The 25,621-nt window shown below is 42.2% G+C and overlaps 1 long non-coding RNA gene across 1 annotated transcript; it reads right to left on the bottom strand.

Moving 5' to 3' along the window:
• Positions 1-204: 204 nt before the first annotated feature.
• Positions 205-7,205, bottom strand: LOC119864902. The gene is made up of 2 exons (XR_005375392.1): positions 7,121-7,205; positions 205-350 (listed from the first exon to the last, which is right to left on the bottom strand). It is a non-coding gene; the product is annotated as an uncharacterized LOC119864902 (long non-coding RNA).
• Positions 7,206-25,621: the final 18,416 nt, after the last annotated feature.

Here is a 25,621-nt window from a genome sequence, read left to right as displayed (position 1 = left end):
AAGGCTTGATCCTAGAAGACAATTTTCTTGATTGGCAGAAAATAAAGCTATTCATTACATAAAGCAAGAGGGCTGGCAATACATTTTAGCTCAGTTTACTTTCTATGCTAATATCAAAATATGTGAAATTAAGCATTTAGTCAACAACAACAAGAACAACAACAACAAAATACCACACTGGAATTATTAAATCAGTTATCAAAATGACTGCAAAAAAGGAAACCATTTTTATTTAGATTTCTTGAACTCTGATGTCCAGTTTGAGAGTGGAGTCCTCAGCACTGATTGCATTGTTCAGGCAAAAAATGACCGTGGAGTCAAGAAAGGAAAAAGCAACAGGTTTCCCACTTCTGTCAAAATAAAAGCCAAGTTTAACATAAACACATTTTCCCTAGACGTGATCCACAGAATGTCTCCTTTGAGATGTTATTTGGAGACAATAAGACATCACTTTGAACAAATACAATTTTAATTTATGAAAGAACTTTTACAAAGGCATAATGCGATCTACTCTGCTTGTGACCGCCGGGACATGACCAGTTTGAGGAATTTGGAGAATCTGGTGTGTTGAAGAGCCATCAGGCATCTTTTATTAATTCTAGGCATCGCAATTTTTGGTCCTTAGTTTTGTTTAAAAAACAAACACATACACACCCAGATTGTAAATTTTGATTCTTTTGGCGTTACGTATAATAGAGAGGATCACCAGAATTCATGTTCCATTCTGTTTTCCCCAGTGATTGACAGGTCCTGAGAATGAAGTCATGTTAATATGTAGCTTCAGACTATTCTGGGGTCAACTTGAGGGTGATGCCCAAGTGGTTAGAGTAGGTATGAGAGAGCAATTTTGTACAACCCATTGGTTGACAATGGACTCATGTAAAGAGGTTCCTTGGAAATCCACCAGGATAATGGGAAAATGGAGTATCAACAAAGTTATCTTGACATGTGACACCAAGACACAGCTGCTAGAAACCCAGATACTTGTCCTCTCTGAAGATCTGAGAAAGAAATCACCACCAGGCACTTACAATGTGCCAGACACTGTTCTACACTCTTATCCCCATGAATTTATCAAATCCTTTCAATAAGCCTGTAAGGAAGAAATTATTATTCCCATGTTACTTGTGAGTTAGAAAAGTAATTCACCAGTCATAGGTGGTAAATATCTCAAACCCACTTTGAGGAATGTACATATGCGTGTGTGTTTGTATGTGTAAATGGACATGGGGAGGCTGTTTATACAGCTTCCTAGAAGTCCCTTACAAGTGTTTCTCTTGTAAGAAACCAGCCTTATGGCAATAGTCGCCTAGAACATTTTTAAAACTTATTTTAAATATATTAGCTCAGGAGAAGAATTTTCTAGCTGCTTCACTGTTAAAAAAATAATAATAACGAGGGACATCTGGGTGGCTCAGTTGGTTGAGTGTCTGACTCTTGATTTCAGCTCAGATCTTGACCTCAGGGTTGTTAGTTCAAGCCCCACATTGGGCTTCATATTGGGCATGGAGCCTACATAAAATAATAATGATAATGATAATAATGATAATAATAATAATAATAATAATTGAAATTTATCTTCAATCTATTTTATAACTTACCATATTTTCTACATTTTTTAATTTATACTTTTAAACAGGGAAGAGAGAGTACCTGGGTAAGGGAATGCACCCATATTTAGAGTCCCAACCAAAAAAAAAATATATTAGATGGGAAACCAATAATAATTGAGACTTTGTAATGAGGCAAACCTGCCTCATACTCTGCCCTTCATATCTTAGGAGTCCTGCTGAAGGTTATTAACCTCTCTGAGCATTAGTGTCCTCATCTACAAAATGAGCAAAAATATTTACTCATGGAATGATTGTAAGAATTAACTGAGGAAACGATATAATTTAAAGACTCGGCATTGTGTTGTTGCTTGATATATGTTTATTCTCTCCTTTATTGCTTGGTGGGTCTGTTTGTTTGACTGTTTGTTTTGGATCCAGTGGCTGACAGGTCCCAGGACAAGACCTAAGAAATGGCTCGCAGAGAAACCCTAACAGGCCCATACCCCACTCTGCCTTAGCTGAGCTCCAAGTCCAGATTGTCCCCCAAGAGAGCAGAAATCCCTGGGAATTTAGAGATTCATAATATATGTTCTAATTTCTGGTAACCTCATAACAGCATCTTGAATTTTATACAAAGGTCTGTTAGCGGGCTTGATAAATTTTGGAGTTTGAATGACTGGAAATAATTTTGTCAAGATTTAACCCTTCGCCACATGAGATGAGAAGGTTAACCCTCTTTTTTATGTTAGCATTGTAATCATTATTATCATTATTATTATTAAAGGTAAGTGGGCAATAATAAATAGAAAATACCTTTTTAAAATCAATTTGTCCTCACAATCTGAAATTGGTGAGAATCCATTCACGGTCTAAAGGGAAAATCTTACATATCTGATGATATAGTGTCATGGATGCTTCAAGGATCAGTTCTTCATGTTTAGTTCCACATTACAGATTAATATTTTGGGCCAACGCAAGAGTATTTATTTATCTCTTAAATATACTGGGATCTTCCTCATTACTGTCCTAACATATGGCCACACTCGGTCAAACAGAGAGGTTATGGAAAACTAAAAATAAAGAATCCATTTTCCAAAGTAACACAATGAGTTCCTGAAACTTAGAGGATACTTCTCACTCATTCTTCCATTCAGTCATTTGAGAAGTAATAATCCGAGTTTCTCAAAAATGGCACTATTGACATCTTGGACCAGATGATTCTTTGTTGTAGGGACTATGCTGTGCACTCTAGTGTATTTAGCCCTGGCCTCTACCACTAATCCCAGTGACACCTCTTTTCCCAGTCTGACAACCCAAAACATCCCTGGGCTTTGACAACTGTCCCGTAGGAAGAAGTTGGGGACAAAATTGCACCCGGGTGGGGACCCTCCTACTCTAGATCCACATACCAATAAGTAACTGACATCAGTGAAAGCTCCCTATACTATTCTTGGTCCAAGTCACCCAAATTTCCTTGTTCGAAAATGAATTCCAGGCTATTTTGGTTTCCTGGAAAAGTTTATGACACAACATTTTCACTGAATTCAAATAAGGTCACACGTACACACTTGTGAAAGTCAAACCTTTCCTAAGCAACTAATTAGTTTCAGAGGGGGAAAAAAAGAGTATTAAATTCAATTGCTTGGGAGGCTTTGATATCTATCAGATCCATTAATGAACACAGTTTAAAGGGCAGTGTTGCATACAATATGGCTTTTGCGGGAGGCATCTTAGAAAGGCAAGTATCTTGTGACCACTGGAGAAATTGTTTTGTCCACCCATACAATTCTATATTCATCCGTGTACATCTTTGACCTGGGTTCCAGAAGTTTCACACAACTTAACATGTGCTATCAGTCATCAGAAACCAAAACAAAGAAACAAAAACAGAACAGAACACCTTGGGAAAATTCCTCCATCATTTAGGATCATTTAAGTGTGAGGTATATAAAGTGGGTTTTCTCTCAAATGTCAACTCACATTAATTAGTAGTGGCTGCCTGGAGCGCTGGGTTCAGAAAAGCTCCAAGACCACGCCTGTTAGCAGGAACGAAAGTCATGTTTGACTAGTGACGTCCATTCTGTCCACTGAATAGAAGATTAAATTTTATATGCCTGCTTTTTGCCATCCTTGATCCAGTTACCTTTTTCATGATAGTGTCCATTATTTACATAGACTGGTTAGCTGCTTACCTGATTTCTAGGAATAGACTTGTATCTAACTCTTCAATATTATAGATGTTATCCTACTTGTTTCTACTGAACAATTTATAAGAATATGATTTTCTTTCTTATATGTTATGTGAGGATCAAGTAAAACTAAAGTTCATATCTCAAGAAAATCATTAAGAGTAGGATAAGGCTTCTCTCAGGATTTATTGATCCTTGTTTTTCATTTTAGATACTGGTATAACCTAAGGATAGAGACAATGCTATCAAAATAAGTTCTAGGTTCTTCTAGGTTAGCAATGTTTTATTGGAGTCTTCATAACCATCCCTCCATTTAAATACTTACCTACTAATTTATTCATTTAGTAAATATTTAAGGTCATAAGTGTACAAGTAAGATACCATATGATTATATTAGACATGAACTCTTCCCACAATAACCTTAAAATCTGGCAGAGGAAATAAGAAAGCAGACATTGTAAGGTTGGAAAAGATAAAATGATAAATACTACTGCAGAAATTTTATTTTTTTTTAAATTATAGGAAGACCTGAAGAGTTGAGATTCATTTCCAGGTGGGAAATCAGCAAAGAGATTGCCTTTGAGTGAGCCCTAAGGTATCAGTAAAATTATACTGGCATAGATGGAGGAGATGGTAGCAAAGAAGACATTAATAAAAGGACAGAAGGGGATAGTTCTGGGGCGTAGATAAAAAAACAGCAAGCAGCTCAGTTTGAATGGAACACAGTATTAAAAAGGAAGTAGCAGGAAATAAATTTGGAAAGATAGAGTAGACTCAGACCTACACTGAGTCAAATATCAGAGTAGATACACATGATGAAATTCCAATTATACTTAATTGGAAGAGAGAGTTGGGTCATAATCTCTCTCTCTTTTTTTTTTTTTTTTTTTGTATTTATGTCTCATGAACATGATTCAGTTGTTAGAAGAATGGGCTGTTTGCCTGCTTACCAAAGGAGGCCAAGCATCCTCCACTATACTGACAATAGTATTATTTTTATAAAGTGGGAGTGAGAGGACCCCTGGGTGGCTCAGCGGTTGGGCACCTGCCTTCGGCCCAGGCCGTGATCCTGGAGTCCGGGGATTGAGTCCCACATGGGGTCCCCGCATGGAGCCTGCTTCTCCTTCTGCCTGTGTCTCTGCCTCTCTGTGTCTCTCATGAATAAATAAGTCTTTAAAAAAATAATAAAAATAAATAAAGAGGGAGTGGCCTTAAGAAAAGAATGGATTCTTTATCTAATTACCAGAGATATTATTTTTAAATATACTATATAAAACTAGAAATCATTTTATTTGGCATTTATTCTCTCATTTTAAATACAGACTTAAATGTTAAATAACTCTATACAACAGGACAGTTTTTCAGTTAGCTGGGGGGACATTTGCAGTCTGTTCTTTAAAAATGGTAGAACTAATTTGAATATTCTTCAGGGGATATACTGGGGTAATTTTATAACCAAAGCAGCTAGAAGATAAAAAAGCAATAACTACCATGATTGAGAGCTTAGTATATGACAGACATTGTGTAAATTTTTATTTAATTATTCATTCCATAAATATTACTGGAATAGCTACTCTATAGATGTGGTGCTAAGCACTGGGGATAGAATGACTGGCAAAGACAAAGAGCCTGGATTCCGCTAAGTGAATTAATTGAATGATCACAGCAATAATATGTAATTACAAATTGACAGAGCTATAAAGGAACAATAACAACATACTGAGAAAACACATTAAAATCGAATCTGACATAGGCTATAAGGTAAAGAAAGGCTGAATCATGATGGCCACTAAATGAAAGTAGAATGGGCAAAGGAAACAGCATTCTCATCAAAGGAAACACAAAATCTCTGAGGCAGTGAAGAGCATGGCATGTTAGAAGAACTCAAAGAAAGACTGTGAGTTGGAGAACAGAGAGAGGGAGGAAGAAGAATGCATGGCGAGAGATAGGCAAGGTGAGATAAAGTATGGATTTGGGCATAAATCTATGAGCAAAGGAAAAACAGTGAAAATTTTAGAGATTGGGGAGTTTAGAAGGAAATCTGATCAGATTTTCATTGCAAGCATATTACTTTCACTGCAATATGGAAATAGAGAAAAAGAAGGCAAAGGTGCAGGTGTGAATTCTCCTTTCAAGACAGTTATAGTGACCCGGGTAAGAGCTGAGGGTCTATAGTAAGGAAGGTTAAAGAGACATTAAGGGAAAAGATGGAGAGAGGTAAATAGCTCCGGTATGTGGTGACACTGGCAGAACCCAGGGTTGGGAAAGGTGGAGGAGGGGAGACAAGGCATGGATTGGGTTATAAATCTATGAACAAGGAGAAGACAGTGAAATGTTTAGATGTAATCTGAGTTATGTTTTATATTTAAAATACGATCACACTGGTTGCAGTAGGCATAAAAGGCAATAGGAGAGAAAGGGTATAAACAGGGTTGTACAGCATCCAGGGAAGACACGGTTTGGGTTGTCCCCAGAAAGATGACATTGGTAGTGGTGAGAGATGGGCGGATCCTGGATACATTTCAAAGATCCAGACCTATTTGTTAATAGATTAGATGAATATTAGATGTATGGTGTGAAAGAAAGGAAGACAATTGGATTGCACCATGGTTTGGGGCCTGAGCAGCCAAAAAAAATGGGTATCGATGTACTGAGATGAGGAGATTGAGAGAGGGCAAAGGAAGAGTTCAGTTGTCAGTAACATTTAGACAGAGATGGCTATTAGATGGAAGTGTAGATGCCCAAGAGGTGGCTGGAGAGAAGTGACAGGAATTCAGGGGAGAAGTCAGGGCTAAATATACAAATGCGGGAGTCATCACCCTAAAGGTAGCATTTATCACCAAAGACTTATATGATCAACTTGACTGAATGCAGACCAAGAAGAGGCAGAGGAGCAAGTCCTGAGGCACCCAGCACCTGGAGCCGGGGAAGAATAGGCACAAAGGAGACAGAAGCAGGAAAAGACCTAAAGAGAGCGGCGTCCTGGAAAACATGTTTCAAGAAGTAGGCAGCAATTGATTTTTTCAAATGCTAGTGATGACAAAAGAAATAAATAATTCCATGTCTGAGTGCCTAACATTTAGGTGTCATTTTTCTATATCATTTTTTTTTTACTAGTTCATAGAGAATCAATTCCAAGGCTCACATCTGGCAACCATTGGGCCACGTTTTATCTACAAATATATTTTGTTTGGCCAGCTCAGACTTTGTTTTGAAAAATTTAATTTTAAAGGCTTTATGTTGGTCATGTGCTCTGTAGTTAGCTAAAGATCTTGATGTTTTGTTTAAAACAGGTGTATGTTCCCGGGTCTTGCAGGCATTTATGGTAATGATATCACACACGCACCACAATACAGTAATTATCGTACTTACACTTACCTCCCATAAGGTTAATTCAAAGGTATATCCTTTGAAATTTCCCATTCCTCCTAGTTCTGTGTCTATGGCAGGGAGAGTTACGGACTCCACGAGTATTCTATGTTCTAATTCTGGCACTTTAAATATGTTACCTTACCTGACAAAAGGAACCTCGTTGATGTTAAGGTTAATTGGTTGACCTTAAAATAGGGAGATTATCCTGGATTATCTAGTGGGCCCAATGTAATCACATGAGCACACAAAAGGAAAGCAGAAAGTGCAGTCAGAGAGCTGTGAAGTATTAGAAGAATATGCTATTGCTGGCTTGAAGACAGAGAGGGCTACATGACAAGGAAAAGGGGACCCCAGACCGACAACAAAAAATTCTGTATTATGGCAACAATTTGAATGAACTTGGCAGAAAGTTGTGCCCCAAACTCCAGAAAGGAAAGTGAGTCCTGATAATACTTTGATTTCAGCCTTTGAGACTCTGAGAATCCAGATAGGTTGCTGGATACTGGACTTCTTTTTTTTTTTTTTAAGATTTTATTTATTTATTCATGAGAGACACACACAGAGAGAGAGAGAGAGAGAGAGAGAGAGAGAGAGAGAGAGGCAGAGGCACAGGCAGAGGGAGAAGCAGGCTCCATGCAGGGAGTCCAGTGTGGAACTCAATCCCGGGTCTCCAGGATCATGCCCTGGGCCAAAGGTGTCACTAAACCACTGAGCCACCTGGGCTGCCCTAAGAAATTATATCATAAATAACCGTGTACATAAGTGTGGTGGAATAATGTCATCCCCTCAAGACAGTCAGGCTCTAATCCCTGAAACCTGAGAATATATTAGATTCTATGGCAAAGGAGTATCAAACTTGTTTATTAGCTGAGCTCAAATAAAAAGATTATCCTGGTTAGGGCTGCCTGGGTGGCTCAATTAGTTAAGTGTCTGACTCTTGATTTTGGCTCAGGTCATGATCTCAGGGTTGTGAGATCAAGCCCTCACAGCCCCACTCTGTACTGAGTGTGGAGCCTGCTCAAGATCTCTCTCTCCCTCTGCCCCTCTCCCATCCTCTCTCTCTTTCTCTATCTCTCTCTAATAGGAAAAAAAGATTATCCTGGTTTATCTGGGTGGTTCCATATAATTACAGGGTCCTTGAAAGTAGAAGAGGGAGGCAGTAAAAAGAATCAGTCAGAGAAAGATGTCACTAGACAAGTCATGAACAGAGATGCAATGTTGTTGGCTTTGAAAAATGGAGAAGGAGGTGGGAGCTTGGGAAGATGGCAGAGTAAGAGGGCCCTGAGCTCACTCCATCCCATGTTTGCAACCAGGTACCATCCACATCCAAGTCAATAAACCAAAGAGTGACTAAAGACTGGCAGACGAACTCTACAACTACATACAGAGAAGCTGCATCTGAAAGGTTGAGAAGGTCAAAAAGGTGGAAGGAGGCTGCCCACAGGAAGGAGGGAGCTGTGCATACAGAGAAGGCATAGAAATGGGCCTTGGCGACAGGGTACTTACACAGGGAAGACTAATCCCCATAACATTTGGGTTTAAAAACCAAAGGGGCTGAATTCCATGAAGTCGTAAAACCAGTGGGACTTGGAGCCTGGAGTTTTAAAAGTCAGCTGACTCAGCAGAGGGTGAATCAAGAAAGTGAGTGATAGCTGCTGGGTGACTGCCTTTAAAGAGGCAGCCTGCACAGAAAGGTGACATAAAAATGGCAGTTTATACAACACTGTGGGCAAATGAGAGACAGATCTGTTCCTATTGATTTCAGACCATGTTGGGGAACTTCTCCAAAAACAAGGAGCTAGAAAGTACCATTTTCCTCCCTTACCTCCCAGCATAAACACAGAGCCACCTGCAGGAAGCAGGATTGCAGACACTTGCTAGTTAACCAGCTAGCAGTGCACTATGCCCACAAGTCCTCTTGAGGTTTCACCCATTCCAACCCTTATAGCCTTTACCCTGGGCTCAGGGAAAATTTTGTTAAAGCTGTACACATGCCCCATCTAGCACCATTCCATGACCAGCCACTATGCCCTGCTGCCATTACATGATGTGCCCAGCCTTATGCCCCTGACTGCCTCAGTGTGCAGCCCCAGCCACCACAGTGCTTTGGAGAATCTGACATACAACTAATAGCCCAGCACAAATTTTGCTACAACCATCACTCCACTCTCAAATTCTCTGCCAGGCAGGCCACCCCTAAGACACCTTAGAGGTGGCCTGCCTAGCTCCCACTAACACCACAGAGAACAGGCACAGCCCACAACACAGACAGAGTCAGTGCAAATAGCTGCACTGAAAGGAGAAGTGACTCAGATCAAACATCAGGGCATAAGTAACACACATAGGATACTCTCCTGAAGTGCCAGGTTCTGGTGAAGAGGGGACATTGCACTGCAGGGCACTCTAGGACTACTTCCTCATAAACTTACTACTTTCAAGAGCAGAATACATAGCTGACTTTCTTAACACAGAGAAAGAGACACAGATAGAGGAGACAGATAAATTTATTCCAAAAGAAAAAATAGGACAAGGCCATGGCCAGAGATCTAAGCAAAAAAGTAACAAGATAAAGTAACAAGCCTGATAATGTAAAGCAATGATCATAAGGATACTCACAGGACTTGAGAAAAGAATGGAAGACATGAGTGAGACCCTTAACACAGGGATAAGGAACAACATAGCGAAGATAAAGGGCTCAATAAATGAAATGAGAAACATGCTTGACAGAGTGAACAGCAGGATGAAAGAAGCAGAGGAACAAATTAGTGATCCAGAATGCAGAGTAATGGAAAGTAATCAATTGGACAAAAGAGAGAAAAAAAGAATTATGGAACATGAGAATAGACTTTGGGAACTCAGGGACATCATCAAACTTAATAACATTCATCTAATAGGAGTCCTGGAAGGAGAAGAGAGAGAAAAGACAGCAAAAAATTTATTTGAAGTATTAATAGCTGAAAACTTCCCTAATCTAAGGAGAAAACAGATATCCAGATCCAGGAGCCATAAGAACTTCCATCAAAATCAACAAAACAGATCCACATCAAGATATATTGTAATTAAATTGGCAAATTATACTGATAAAAAATGACTTTAAGCAGCAAAAGAAAGCAGTGACTTACAAGAGAGAACCCTTAAAGATAGCAGGAGACTGTCCAACAGAAACTTTGAAAGACTGAAGGAAATGGTATGATATACTCAAAGTGCTGAATGGGAAAAATCTGCATCTAAGAATATTCTTTCCAGTAAGGCTATCGTTCAGAATAGAGGGCAGATAAAGAGTTTCCAAGACAAAAGCTAAAGGAGTTGATCACTAAATCAGCCCTGCAAGAAATATTAAATGGGACTCTTTGAGTGGAAAGGAGAGACCAAACGGGACAATACAAAGGTGGGAAACACAAAAGCAGTAAAAAATAAATATTTCTGTAAAAAAAAAAAAATCAGTCAAGAATCTCACAAAAGGATATAAAATGTAATAACATATACCTAAAATGTGGGGAAGAGAGGAGTAAAGGATGATTTCAAACTTAAATGACCATCAACTTAATTTAGGCTGCTGTAGGCAGAGGAGGTTATATACAAACCTAATGGTAACCATACCCCAAAACTACCAATAACATGCAAAGAATAAAGAGAAATCCAAACATATCACTAAAGAAATTCAGCAAAATACGAAATTAAGAAAGAAAAAGAAAGAAGAAAGAAGAAAGAAAGAAAGAAAGAAAGAAAGAAAGAAAGAAAGAAAGAAAGACAAGATCAGAGAAAAATCTTCAGAAATAATCACAGAACAAATAATAAAATGACAATAAATACATATATATCAATAACTACTTTGAATGCAAACGGACTAAAAGTTTCAATCGAAAGACATAGAATAACAGAATGGATAAAAGAAAACAAAGCCCATCTATATGCTGCCTACAAGAGACTCATTTTAGACCTAATGACACCTTCAGATTGAAAGTGAGGGGATGGAGAAACATCTATCATGCTAATGAATGTCAGAACTAAGCCAGAGTAACAATACTTATATAAGAGAAAATAGACTTTAATTAAAAACAAAGACTGTAACAAGGGACAGAGAAGGACACTGTATAATAATAAAGGGGACAAACCAGTAAGAGATAACAACTGTAAATATGTATCCATCCAACACAGGAGCACCCAAATACAGAAAAAAAAGTTAACACCAAATGTAAAGGAACTAATCAATAACGATACAATAATAGTAGGAGATTTCGACACCCTACTGACATCAATGGACAGATCATTTAAGCAGAAAATCAACAAGAAAACAATGCCTTTCAATGACACACTGGAACAGATGGATTTAACAAATATATTCAGAACGTTCCATCCTAAAAACAGCAGAATACACATTCTTTCCAAACGCACATGGAACATTCTCCAGAATAGATCACATATTAACTCACAAAACCAGCCTCAACAAATTCAGATAGATTGAAGTCATACTATGCTTCTGACCACAACACTATGAAACTAGAAGCCAACCACAAGAAAAAATCTGAAAAGACCACAAATACATAGAAGTTAACATGCTACTAAACAAATACATAGAAGTTAACATGCTACTAAACAATGAATGGGGTCAAAGAGGAAATCAAAGAATAAATTAAAAAGTACATGGAAACAAATGAAAATGAAAACACAACTGTTCAAAGTCTTTGGGATGTAGCAAAAGTGGTTCTAAGAGGGCAGTGTAGAGCAATACAGGCCTACCACAAGAAGCAAGAAAAATGTCCAATAAACACCTAAAGGAGCTAGGAAAACAAAACAAACGAAACCTACCACTAGCAGAAGGAAGGAAATAATAAAGATTAGAGAAGAAATAAATGATATAGACTAGAAAAAAAGTAAGACAAAATAAAAAACAATAGAACAGATCAGTGAAACCAGGAGCTAATGATTTGAAGATATTAGTAAAACTGATAAACCTCTAGCCAGACTTATCTAGAAAATAAGAAAAAGGAAAGAAGAAAATAAGAGAGGGGAAATAAAAGCAACATCACAGAAATACAAACAATTATTAGAGAATATTATGAAAAACTGTATACCGACAAATTGACAACCTAGAATAAATAAATTCCTAGAAACATATAAACTGAGACTGAAATAGGAAGAAATAGAAAATTCAAACAGACTGATAACTAGCAAAGAAATTGAATCATTACATTAATCAAAAACTCCCAGCAAAGCCCAGCACAGATGACTTCACAGGTAAATTTTACCAAACATTTAAAAATACCTATTCTTCTCCAACTATTCCAAAAATAGAAACGGAAGGAAAACTTCCAAATTCATTCTATGAGACCAGCATTATCCTGATTCCAAAACCAGATAAAGACACCACTGAAAAAGGGAACTATAGACCAAGGGCCTGATGAAAATAGATGCAAAAAACCTCAATAAAATACTAGCAAAACCAAATTCAACAACACATTAAAAAAACATTCACCATAATTAAGTGGGATTTATTCCTGGGTTGCAAGAGCATTTCAATGTTTGCAAATCAGTCCTGTCATACATCACATGGGTAAGAGGATAAGAACAACATGATGATTTCAATAGATGCAGAAAAGGCATTTGGCAAAACACAACATTCATGCATGATAAAAACCCTCAACAAAGTAGGTTTAGAGGGAATATTTCTCAAGATAATCAAGGCCATCTATGAAAAACTCACAGCTAACATCATCCTCAATGGGGAAAGACTTAGAGCTTTGCCCCTAGTGTCAGGAACAAGACAAGGATGCCGACTCTCTCCACTTCTGTTCAAAATAGTCCTGAAAGTCCTAGGCATAGCAATGAGATAACAAAAAGAAATAAAGGGCATGTAAATTTGTAAGGAAGAAATGAAACATTCACTATCTGCAGATAACATGATACTCTATAGAGAAAACTCAAAAGATTCCACCAAGAAACTGCTAGAACCGATACACAAATTCAGTAAAGTCATAGGATACAAAATCAATGTGTAGAAATCTGTTGCATTTCTATACACCAATAATGAAACAGCAGAAACAGAAGTTAAGAAAACAATCCCATCTACAATTACACCATAAATAATAAGATACCTTGGAATAAACCTAACCAAAAGAGTGAGAACTATAAAACACTGATAAAAGAAATTGAAAACAACACAATGGAAAGACATTCCACGCTTATGGATTGGAAGAACAAATATTGTTAAACTGTCTATGCTACTCAAAGCCATCTACACATTTAATGCAATCCCTATCAAAATACCACCAGCATTTTTCACAGAGGTAGAACAAACCATCCTAAAATTTGCATGGAACCACAAAAGACCCAAATAGCCCAAACAGTCTTGCAAAAGAAAAGCAAAGCTGTAGGCATCGCAATTCTGGACTTCAAGTTATATTACAAAGCTGTAGTAATAAAAACAAATGGTACCGGCACAAAAATAGACACATAGATCAATAGAACAGAATAGAAAACCCAGAAAAAAATACCCACAACTATATGGTCAATTAATCTTTGACAAAGCAGGTAAGAATATCCAATAGGAACAGGACAGTCTCGTCAACAAATAGTGTTGGGAAAACCAGACAGCAACATGCAAAAGAAAGTTACTGGATCACTTTCTTAGACCATACACACACACACACACACACACACACACACACACACACAAAATCCAAAATGAATGAAAGACCTAAATGTGAGACTTGAAGCCATAAAAAACTAGAAGAGATTTTTATAAGAGAACAAAGCACAGGCATAACCTCTTTGACATTATTTCCTAGAGTTGTTTTTTTTTTTTTTTTTTTCTAGATATGTCTCCTGAGGCATGGGAAACAAAAGCAACGATAAGCTAATGGGACTATATCAAAAAATGGGCCGGGGCGGGGGAAGTCTTGGGTGGCTCAGTGGTTGAGCGTCTGCCTTTGGCTCAGGGCGTGACCCCGGGGTCCTGGGCTCCAGTCCTGTGTCGGGCTCCCTGCATGGAGCCTGCTTCTCCCTCCGCCTATGTCTCTGCCTTTCTCTCTCTGTGTCTCTATGAATAAATAAATAAAATCTTTAAAAGAAATAAAGACATTCAAATGGCCAACAGACACATGAAAAGATGTTCATCATCACTCACCATCAGAGAAACACAAATCAAAGCTCAATGGTATAACACATCACACCTGTCAGAAAGGCTAGAATCAACAGAACCAGAAATAAGAGACGTTGGCAAGGATGTGGAGACAAAGGAAGCGTCCTGCATGCTGGTGGGAATGCACACTGGTGCAGCCGCTGCGGAAAACGGCATGGGGCTTTCCCAAAAAGGTAAAGAGAACCGCCGCACAATCCAGCAACTGCACCACTGGGTATTTCCCCAAGAACACAAGACCAGTAAGTCAGAGGGATGCACGCACCCCTGTTTCTGGGGCGTTATTTACAACAGCCAAGAGATAGAAGTAGCCCAAGTGTTCATTGAGTGATAACTGGATAAAAACAAGTCACACACACACACACACACACACACACACACACACACACACATTCAGGAATATTATTCAGCCAAAAAAAGGGATGAAATCCTGCTCTTTGCAATGACACGGATGGAGCTAGAGAGTAAAATGCTAAGCAAAATAAGTCAGTCCGAGAAAGCCAAGTGCCACATGATTTCACTCATATGTGGAATTTAATAAATAAAACAAATGAGCAAAGGGGAAAAAAGGGAAATAGAGACAAACCAAGGAATAGACTCTTAATTATAGAGAACAAATTGATGGTTACCAGAGGGGTAACCAGGTGGGTTGAGGGGAGGTGAGTGAAGGGGGTTAAGGAATGCACCTGTGAAGACCGCCGGGCGACGTGCGGAATTGCTGAATCGTACTGTGCACTTGACATTAATAGAATATCGTACGTTAACTAAATGGAATTAAAATAAAAACTTCAAAAAAATGGCAAAAGAGGGACGTGAGCCAAGGAATGGGGCAGCCGCTACAAGCTGTAAAATGCAAGAACATTAATTCTTTCCTGGGGCCTCCAGACACAGCACGTCCCTGCCAATTCCTTGGTTTTATCCCAGTAGGACCCACTGAGGATTTCTAACCCGCAGAATCGAAAGATGAATTTGGGTTAAGTCTCTCCACTTGTGGTAACTTGTTACAGCATCGATAGGAAACTCGTACAATAGCCTAGACCATTGCTCTGCCCACAGAAATTCGGTTCATTTCCTGATTGGAGCTCAAAATATATTTATTCAGTAAAATTGAATTGTTAAGAACTTAGTGTACTGTGACAAAATACATGTAATTTAGAGCTGGGAAATACCTTTTAAAATATTGCCTCTAGCCTCTGTCTCATAATGGAGATCAAAAAATTGAAGCTCAAGGAGGTAACCAGCAAAAGTAGCTGGTAGGAAAGCGTCAGGGAAACCACCTATGCTGTAAGATAGTGAGTGGAAAAAAATAATGAAAAGAGAGGGAAACAGCTTTGGATAATCTGTTCTACATATGGTGATCTCGAGGAATAACAAGTAGCGCAGCATTTTTCTGCCTTGCAGACCAAAAGGCTAGGAGGTCTCTACCCAATTTTTTTAAAAAAGAGTACTAAATAACAAATACAATAACAAATAACAGATTGGCTGCAAGAGGAGAAAAAGTACTCTTTGAGTAGGATATGCCACATGGGATTAGTGACTGTCTCATTATCTGTTGCTTGAGTTTAAAAAAAAAATCGCTCACATTATATAAATAGATTCCTTTACTCTTTGGAACAAAATTATGTGTGTTTAGGTTGTAAAATGAGATCCTGGCAAGCCGGGGAGCTAGCTCTCCTGCGACTAACGAGTGTCAGGGGTTTCTGCTGTGCCCTAATCCAGCAGGCCACGGGTTCACGTCAACAGTGGGACTCGCTCTTTGCAACAGAGTTTATTTTCAATCGTACTAAGACCTAAATACACGTCGTCTGTTGTCTATCAGACCTAGAGGATTTTCAATAGATAAATACCAGGCTGGTACAAATTGAACACGCAAATAATTCATAACGTCAGTGCCTTTGATGTCAGCAACGGACTTCAGTTGCAAATTGTCATGAGAAGGGAAAAAGCACTGGTGCTTTCAAAAAGTGGACCTTCCAAAAAAAAAAAGAAAAAGAAAGAAAGAAAGAAAGAAAGAAAGAAAGAAAGAAAGAAAGAAAGAAAGAAAGAAAGAAAGAAAGAAAGAGAGAGAGAGAAAGAAAGAAAGAAAGAAAGAAAGAAGAGAAAGAAAGAAGAAAGGAAAGAAAGAAAGGAAAGAAAGGAAGAAAGGAGGAAAGAAAGAAAGAAAGAAAGAAAGAAAGAAAGAAAGAAAGAAAGAAAGAAAGAAAGAAAGAAAGAAAGAAAGAAAGAAAGAAAGAAAGAAAAAGAAAGAAAGAAAGAAATAGCAGTCACCGTGGAATGTGAATATTCTAGTCTCGGTTTTTCCTTTAAATCGTTGACATTTTTTAGCCCGACCAACTTTAATGGAAAACATAATCCTGCCATAGCACAGGTATTTGCAAACCTCATTAATATCACTAAAGCGGATTCCGGTTAATAGAAAACGTGGCGCAAGTGCCAGTCGTCATTAAGGCGGCTATGTACACATCAAAGAAAAATGACTAATAGTAACATATTGTTCCAGGATGTCTTCCCCCAAGCGAGGCAAAAAATATCAACCAGTCAGCAAGGCTTTATTTAGTGCCTAATCTGTTTTCCGAAGCATCCAAGCCTGGGGCTGCTGGAGAAACAGGTGCTCTCCGCATTTGCAAAAGCAACTACTTGTAAAGGCTCGTGCGTATCGAGAACTTACTATGCGCCAGAGGAGTCTACCTGGATTCGTCACCACCCTCATACCAAGCCTGCAGTGTATGAATTTCCATTTCCATTTTACAAATGAAGAACGACTGGAAGGTTGCAAGGAAGCGTGCTCGGGGAGGTGACCGGGCTGGCGCATGGGGAGTCCATTCCGACCCCAAAGCAACTGTGTCTCCACTCCCTCTGCCGTGTGTCTTCAGAAAGGGGGGGCAGCCCCCCGCCCGGCACCGCAGACGGAGGGGGCTCATCACACAGCAAACTGCCCGCTGCCGTCGAGAGTCAGTAGAGCACGGGGGATAAATGCTAACAGTTTAAACTCCCACCACTTGGGTTCAAATCCCACTTTCTCCGGTTTGGCAAAGTCTCTTGAGGTGCCTCAGATTTTATTGCAATTATCTCATCAAGAGGACTTTAATGAGGAGACCCAAACGCCACACCAGCTTCCTTACAGTGTTTTTAAGATAACACGCAGGCAGCACCACCTTCCTCGTGGTTTAGATACTGTTACACGCAGCCCTTACGACAGGGCCCGACCCCTAAGGGACACTCTGCGACTATTAGTTATCGTCAGCGTGACATAACACACGATGCGGTAAAGTGGACTGGGCTGTTTGATAAGTAGCACTGAGTGAATAAGCCAGAAAACATAAGATGGATCGAATCTGTTTTGTTTTTTCCTTCTCCTGCTTCATGGGGCACAAGTCCAGGCAGGCAGTGGTCCTTAGAAACTAATCGGGTCAGCTACCGGGTCTGTCTGTCTTCAAGGGGATTTTAAATCTACAAATGTTTACTCCTGGGGCCAGACTAGAAAAAAAAAATGAGCTATGGTTGGTCTCAGAGGCTCAAAGTCCAAAATCTGTCCCAGGCAAGGCCACGTTTATGCCTTAACCTTCAGCCCACACTTCAACTTCCCTCCCCATTTCTCCTGACCTTGCCCCGGAACCCCGGCTCTCATCACCTATGTCTATCGTCCCGTCCGTGCCAAGGGCCGCCCTGAAACTGTCGAGGTCCTTTCCAGTCCACAGAGACCTTTTCCAGCTCTTTCCCAGCTGAATCCTCTCACACTCGAACGTGGTTCCAATGTAGTTTTCAAAATGCATGTGACCGTCTTGTGTCGCCTGCCTTCTGATGCTCGGGGCTCGTGCCCACTGCCCTTGTGCACCTGATGACCGGCCCTTCCAGAACCAGCTTAAACAAAGCTCCCATGCAGAGCCGTCTAAGATGCGCTAAAGCTCACTCCTCTGGGCTCCCCCTGCAGCTTACGCCTGTGTCTGTGCTGCTCCTATCACGTCGTGGAACAGCTGGCTGGATGTACTGTTGCTGGCAAAGTCCTTGCACCTCCTGTATAGTAGAGTAAGTAGGTGAACCCACTACTCTGTAGTAGAGCTGCAGCACCGAGCTCTACAGTAGCTGCTCAGACCATTCTGCTCCACTCACATCCAGGCCACAGCGCTTAGAGCTTGGCCTTACGTACACGACTCAACGGTACTGCTGCGGGAGCAAGCCCCAGGGCTTGAGTAAAATTATAATCAGTCAATCAACACGTAACTGGTGGAGTGATTTCTACCTTCCTACCTCAGTTCTCTGAGGCTCCAAACTTAGTATCTAGTTGAGGGAAAACGAAACTGATCTAGACTTAACTGACTAGATTCTCCCTTTTTTTTTTTTTTAGATTTTTTTTAAAGATTTTTTTTTAAAAGATTTTATTTGAGAGAGAGAGAGAGAGAGCACACGTGGGGAGAGAGAGGGCAGAGGGAGAAGGAGAAGCAGACTTCCTGTTAAGCAGGGAGCCCAAGTGGGGCTCCACCCTAGGACCCTGGGATCATGACCCCGGCTGAAAGCAGACGCTTAGCCAGCTGAGCCACCCAGGTGCCCCAGGTGACTAGACTCTTAATTACAAATCTCTTTCATATTCTCTTCTATCCCCTAAACTGTGTTTTCCACAGGATAGTATTTGGGAGATAATCACTAAAAAGCTGATTTATATTATCTGCCCTACAGTTGGCATCATTGGAGACGAAAATTTCCTGTGCTTAGAAACCAGAATTACAGAAAGGCATACAAATGCACAGATGAGCGAGCAACTATTACAAAAAAGAAGACTTTGGGGAGCCATTTTTAAAAAGGATTAATTCTGAATACAAAAAGGAAATTATCCTAAAGGATGAGTATAAAAGCAGCATGAGTGTTCCTTATATAAAATGAGAACATTTTATAACAGAATTTAGGGAGCAGTAAAATCCAACCTAACATTTTATTATTTCACGACCATCTTTTGTTTTGATAATAATAAGAATCTAATCTATAACCACGGTCTTGCTCATTCATATAGAATTATCTGGCAAAGAGTGGTGGAAGACATCTAAGCGAAAGTACGTGGGTTCACGTCTCATGCAACCTAGAAGGGAATCTCAGGTAAGTTCTGCCAACACAGAGTAGGAGATCTTTTCTGGTTCCTTCTCTGGATCCTCAGTAATTCACAGTGACTTGCAAATAAAAGCTATGCTTCCCTCTTGTCCAGCGGTCTGGGGTTGTCCTAAGCCGATTCCAGGGTAGACCGTCTAGTAGATCTACTCTCAACTCTTAAGGAGAAAGCAAAAGAGTATGGCTATAAATCGGCATTCCTTTAGTCGTCTATTTACTCAACAGTTATTGAGCATTTCCAAAATGCAAGGCAGTGCACCAGTCACTAAGAATGATGAATGGAAAACTAAAGATAAATAACCGTGAACAATTACTATGCTGAGAACTTCACATGACTTCTCTTAAGCCTTGTGGCAATCCTTGAGGTAGTAGCATTTTCCTTATTTTACAGGTAAAACATAAGGAATCTTCCCAGGACTTTTAATCTTCCAGGAAGATTAAATAACTTTTCCAATGTCGTGTTGCTTATTAAATAGTAAATTTAAGATTCAAATCCGCAGGTGTCATATTATAGGCAAGCGGTTTCACGGAAGAGATCATATAGAATCAGGCTTTGAGGGATGAACAAGGGTATTAGTCAGATCATGCTAGGATGCCCCGTGATAACGAACAATCCCAAAATCTCAACTACGCTTTTTTTCTTTTTGTATTACAAACCCATTGTGGCTCAGCTGGATGTCATTTTTATTCCGCAACCAGGTTGATAAAAACACGTCGTATTTGAACACACCTGTCTGATGACAGAGAAACAAGAATAATTGACAGAACTGTGCAACGGTTCATGAAGCTGCTACTCTGACGTCACTTAAGTAGCTTTCATTCACATTTCTTCAGACAAAACAATTTACAAGTCAGGTCTGCTATCAAGGAAGCAGAGACGTAGAATTCCCTGATAGAGAGAGACAGCGGTCCTTGGGAATTCTACTATAGAAGGTCTAGGCAAGTGGAAATGGGAAATGATGTTCTAAATAAAGGAATATTCTAAACTTGACTCTAATCTCTACAGAAAGTAACCCTTTAAGTAGGTAAAGAGAGTAGAACTTCAAGGCAATGTGGAGCATTATTTCAGAGGTTCAAAAAAGGACAATGGTTTGGGAATGTGTGTAGGCTGATCTGACAGTCGGCGTAAGAGGGGAAGTAGAGGGCGCTACAGAAGAGAGAGAGACTGACGCAGGCTTGTAGAGAATAGGAAATTTCTCATCCCGACCGTGTGCCTAAATGTCCGGCAATAGTGGCTGTACGGCTTAGGTAGGAGCACCAAACACCCCCACCTGCTCTCATCTACTCTCACGGCCTTGGGCGGGGCTAGGCACCCAAACCACCCGTCGGAGCTTCCATCTAAGTAAATTGGCCACACGTTGTCCACAGCATCGACAAGGAAGGCAGCTCCTAACGCAATCTTCCCTCTAAGGCAACCCACACAGCTGAAGTGACTTTTCCCTTGAAGGACAACTGAGCCCCTGAAGGCTTGAGATCGCCTTAGGGTTGCTTTCTGAGTTTGGTCCTGGGACCAAGAATGAAACCCGGGCTGTTTCCTTTCATCTTCCAGTGAGCTCTCGCCTCCCAGGCGACTTCATCTAGGCTCGCCCTAAGCACCGCAGCGTCCCGTGCTCACAGCAGCACCACTGGGCAAGCTGATATTTGGTTCTGACGTCAGATAAATCTGCACCACCCGCCTGATGACCAATGGCCTGGGCCGGACGTCAGCTCGGGTCCACGTGTTAACAGCGCCTTTGTCGAAGTCCAGACTCTCGCCCAGGGCTTTTTGAATCTCCCTCGGTAGCTTGGTTATATTTTAATCAGACACATGAGAAACCAAAAAAAAAAAAAAAAAGACTAACACATGTCATTAGAAATTCAATTGGCCTCTTGGAGCTTCCGTGGCCTCGTCTGAGAGCAGCAGAGCTGAGACTTAAGGCTGTTGACCCGGGTGCCACTTTACCCTTTTTGGTTACTTGAGAGAGAAGACCCTGAAGCATGTGTTGCTCTGTGGAAGCAAAGCTAAAAATTAACCTTCCGGAATCTCCACGGGATCAAATAAGAGTAGAAACTGTTTCATATATACCTCGAGGGATGAGAAAGCAATATTAGACAGAAAACCAAGTGCCCAGGACCCCGGAATTTTCACAAGCACTTCACCCAAGTCTGAAACGAATCACTTTATATAAATTATGATGTTTCCAGACCACCGTGGGAAGCTTTTCAAATTCTAACACTTTCTTCAAGCTTACCAAGCAAACGAAACAATTGCCAAAAATAGAGGACTACATAAATAAATTTAAAAATAGATAAATATTAATCTGAATAAGGCCCTCCGAGACTTACCTACAGAACAGTGTTCAAACCACCGAATTTTCAGCCACGCAGTTGAGTTAGTTCTATAACCTTGCCTTGAAGCGGACTTTGGAAATACCATTTTCAAGGCATCTTCAAGGGGTCTCCGCAAGCTCCCAGCCAATGCATTTCACACGGTTTTCCCTGGGCCCCCATGGGTGGTGGAGAGAGGAGAAAGCCTGGATTGTAAGGACTCATCCTGTCCCCCCAACTCCTAAATCAAGTGAACTGCTTTTAGATGTGTTACATATTTGAATTTTGTGAAATGTTTCTCTTGAAGAAAGAATTCCAGTGCTTTGGGGGAAAACAAAACAACTTGAAAACCTCCGCCTGAAGCAGGAAAAATCAAAGAAAAGGCTTAAAATGGAGGCAGGTTCCAGGGTCCCTTAGCTCCACCAGGTCTGTGAAGAGCAGGGAGGGTGGGCGAGGGGAGGGAAAAGGGGAAAAGGCAGCGAGCGGGGAAGAGGGAAGGAAAGGAAGTCCCCAGCACGCTGCCCTCGCTGCCCGCCAGCTGCCCCAGCTGCCGCTCAGGAGGGTCTTATTGTTGGCTAAACGTTGTGGGAACCAGTAACCAGCTGGGCCTGTCATGCCCACTTAATAGCGGTACTTTAAGAAAGTGTTGTCATTTCCTTGTCAGACTCATCTCTCTCCCCTCTATTATCTTTTCAAAATCATATTACAAAATATTATGAGCTTCCTGTATCAGACACTTTGGGTCTTAGTCACTCAATTATTAAAATTGTATGATTCTTTAAATTGCCGTTCTGTGTGGGCTGTCTCTACCAAAGCGACGAGGCAATCGAGTTAACCCAAAGGGTGCTGTGATCGCAGGAGCAGAACGCGGAGAATTATAGTGTGGGGGAGAGGGGAGAGCCCCGGCCATTCCGCAGCCGCGCCAGCGCCCTGGGAACTCAGCAGGGCAGGGCGCCGCGACGCTAGCCCAGCGGGCCACACGCTGAGCCACCCGCGATGTCCCCGGCGCCCCCCGGCCCACCCCAGGCCTCTGCCCTGCTCCCTGCGAGCACCACGCGTGTCCGTGTCCACGCACCTGTCATCGAGGCCGCTGCGCCCGCAGTGGGCCCCCACGGGTCCTGGTGACAGTCGCGAGCGAGGCACCGTGCGGCCTGGGCTGAGCCCGCCTGGCCCCAAGCTTGCTGTGACCCCCACGGCCCAGGGGCCCGCCCGGCCCGAAGCCAAGCCAGGTTCCCACGTCCCAGGCCGGAGCCCCCCGACCACCAGGTCCCGTGTCCTTCGTGCCCTGGAGGCCGGCGGGGTGGCCGGGGCGGCCTGAGCACCTGCGCTCACCGAAAGCTGCAGCAGACTCTTCCAGAACAAACCGAACACCAGCTTTGCCAAAGCTTCCAGTTTGGTTTTGGGGGATATCAGATACAGATCTTTTTAATATAAAATAGGATTTAAGCGGGCAATTTCTTTTTTCTTTTAAACCAAACACGTTTGCCCGTTGTGCTGGTTTCCTATTGCTGCTGCGAGAAGTGACCAGGAACGCGGTGGCTTAAGGCCGCACGGACGAGGCTCCTCGGGCCAGCGGTCCACGGTGTGTGTCGCCGCGGGGAAGCCGGGGGGCGGCAGGGCTGTGCTCCCGGGCTCGGGGACACGTCGGGTCCCGGGCCTTTGTCTGCGCCCCTGGCCTGGGAGCTGGCCCGGCAGCTCACCAGGCCCCGCTGTGCACCCCAGCGCCCAGAGCTGCGGCCCAGGTGGCCCGGCCGCGCACCTGCCTACCTTTAGGACGTCGCCCAGCTCTGAAGGTCACACACTGACATCCTTCACGCTGTATTTAGGTATCGGACAATGCATCCGGGTCCGGGGATGTCTCATGTCTCCCTCCTAACGCGCAGCAGGGCCCAGGACCTCCCCGCCCACAGCGAAAGCCCCTCGGTGTCCTCCCCGGGGAAGTTGGGGCCTGCGGCAGCCAAACAGGAGCAGATTCCGCAGGGGCACAGGGGACAGGACGGGGACTGCGAGCGGTGGGGTGGGTTTTCCCTCTCTAAGGGTCACACCAAAACCTGAAGCCCAAGGCCATAGGGTTTACTTAAAGGAGTTTCCGATTTCCACGCTGACCAAGGCCCTGGCAGGTGGTAAGTCCGCTTCGTCCCGGGCAGTGGGCCAGCGTCCCCGCAGGACGAGAGCGGAGCCCGACCTCGAGCACCCCCCGTCGGAGGGAGGAGGCCGTAGGTGATCGCCCTTCTCCGCTGGACTTCTGTCGTCTTTCTCCTGGGATAGGAGCACTTATATTTTCTCCAGTTGGGAGGCAGTTTTGTTGGGTGAACTTTGACCCATAGTTTCTCGCCCAGAGCAACCTTGCGCTTTCCCCAAAGAGCCCGTGGGACCCTATGAGTAATCTGCAGTAGGGCCGGCCTAGCCCCACGAATAGCAGACACCGGACGCAGAAGTCACGGACCGTGCACCTGTGCTGGCTCCGTCTCACACGCCTGTTTGACGGCTTCGGCCTACTACGCGTCAACCTGTAGACCATCAAGTCATTTCGCTGTAAAACTCCGGTAACGAGACTCCGAAGCAATGAGGGCACCCGGCGCCCTGGACCCGCACTCCGACGGGCCGTACAGTCCTCGCACCGAGCGGCGGCTGACCTTCGAACAGCCCCAGTCTCCCGCTTGGACCCCACTCCCCGACTAGCCCGTGGGACCCCGGCAGCACAGTGTAGCGGGGAAAGGCACGTGGCTGGGCAGGACCAGGTGTGACTCCTCACTCGGCGTGTAACAGACCTCCGAGGGCATCGCTACGGCTGCTGGGAAGATAGCACATCCCACTTCCACACAGTAGGAGACGCGAAATTCTTTTATTGCTTTTCAGTGTTCCTGCCCCGAGGACTCTAAAAACGAGCTGGCCATGGATTGGTGCTTTAGGATTGCCTTGTCATCCACACATGAGTGATTTGAAATGACTTCTCTTTCCAATTATACTTATTACATCTGGCCCACCTCCAACGTTCCGTGATGTAGCACTGCGAGTGGGCTGTTGCTTTTTCTGTTTAATACTTGCAAACTCATAGCGTGGCCGAGATGGCCATTTAGTGCTGAAGGATTCAATAACAGGGCCAGGTCACCTCACCCACACCGTTCCTGGTGTCAGCTTCCCGGGGCAGGGATTCCATTTCAGACACCGGCATATGCTCAGTATCACTTTCAACACGGTCCCGAGGTTGGGCAGGAAGCTCACCAGTGCCAGACACATATTTAAAATTAAAAAATAAAACGTTCTCGAGAAACTGCGCATTGGGCCATTTTATTTTCAGGATGCACAGGAAATGTTTGTCTTACCAATTTGAAATAAATGTAATTGACCTTTTAAACACAGAACCTGAGTGATTTGGAGAAAAGAGACACAGTTCAGCTTAATTCTATCACAGTGAATAGCAATGGCGACTCTTCTATGAGACCTTCAGCTAATAAAAGCTGAATGTCCCTTCTAATAGTCATTAAAAGGCCGGATATACAACAATATGAAGATGGAAGAATTAGTAGCAGGAGTCCAGTTACCGTATCCCAGAGTGAGACCATGAGAGGAGCATGACATTGCTAGGCAACGCCGTGCAGTTAAACAAGTTTTCACTGGCTCCGTGTGGTATAGTAGGTAGGAAGCAAGATTCAAGAAAAGCAAAGGGGAAAAGGATGCAATTATTTATTTTAATCGGGTGGGGAAGGGAGGAAACGAAGGCAGATATACAAGTTAGTCACAGCCAAATTTTCCGGATATGAAACGTGAAGCCTGAGAAGAATTCTAGAAGACCTTAAACGTTCGCTGAATTAGAGATGATTTTTAAAAATTGGGATTGGACGTGTTAGTCAGTACTGGGCTTTACATACATTAGATTTTGGTAAGAGCAAGGATACCATCTTGCAGATGAGGGATAAGGTTCACGGAGGTGAATCACACGCCCAGAAACAGAGGAAGCCAGG

The sequence above is a fragment of the Canis lupus genome, chromosome 21 (assembly GCF_011100685.1).
Source record: "Canis lupus familiaris isolate Mischka breed German Shepherd chromosome 21, alternate assembly UU_Cfam_GSD_1.0, whole genome shotgun sequence".
Classification (NCBI taxonomy): Eukaryota; Metazoa; Chordata; class Mammalia; order Carnivora; family Canidae; genus Canis; species Canis lupus.
The sequence above is the reverse complement of the archived record's forward strand: the minus strand, read 5'-3'. Positions and strand labels throughout refer to the sequence as shown.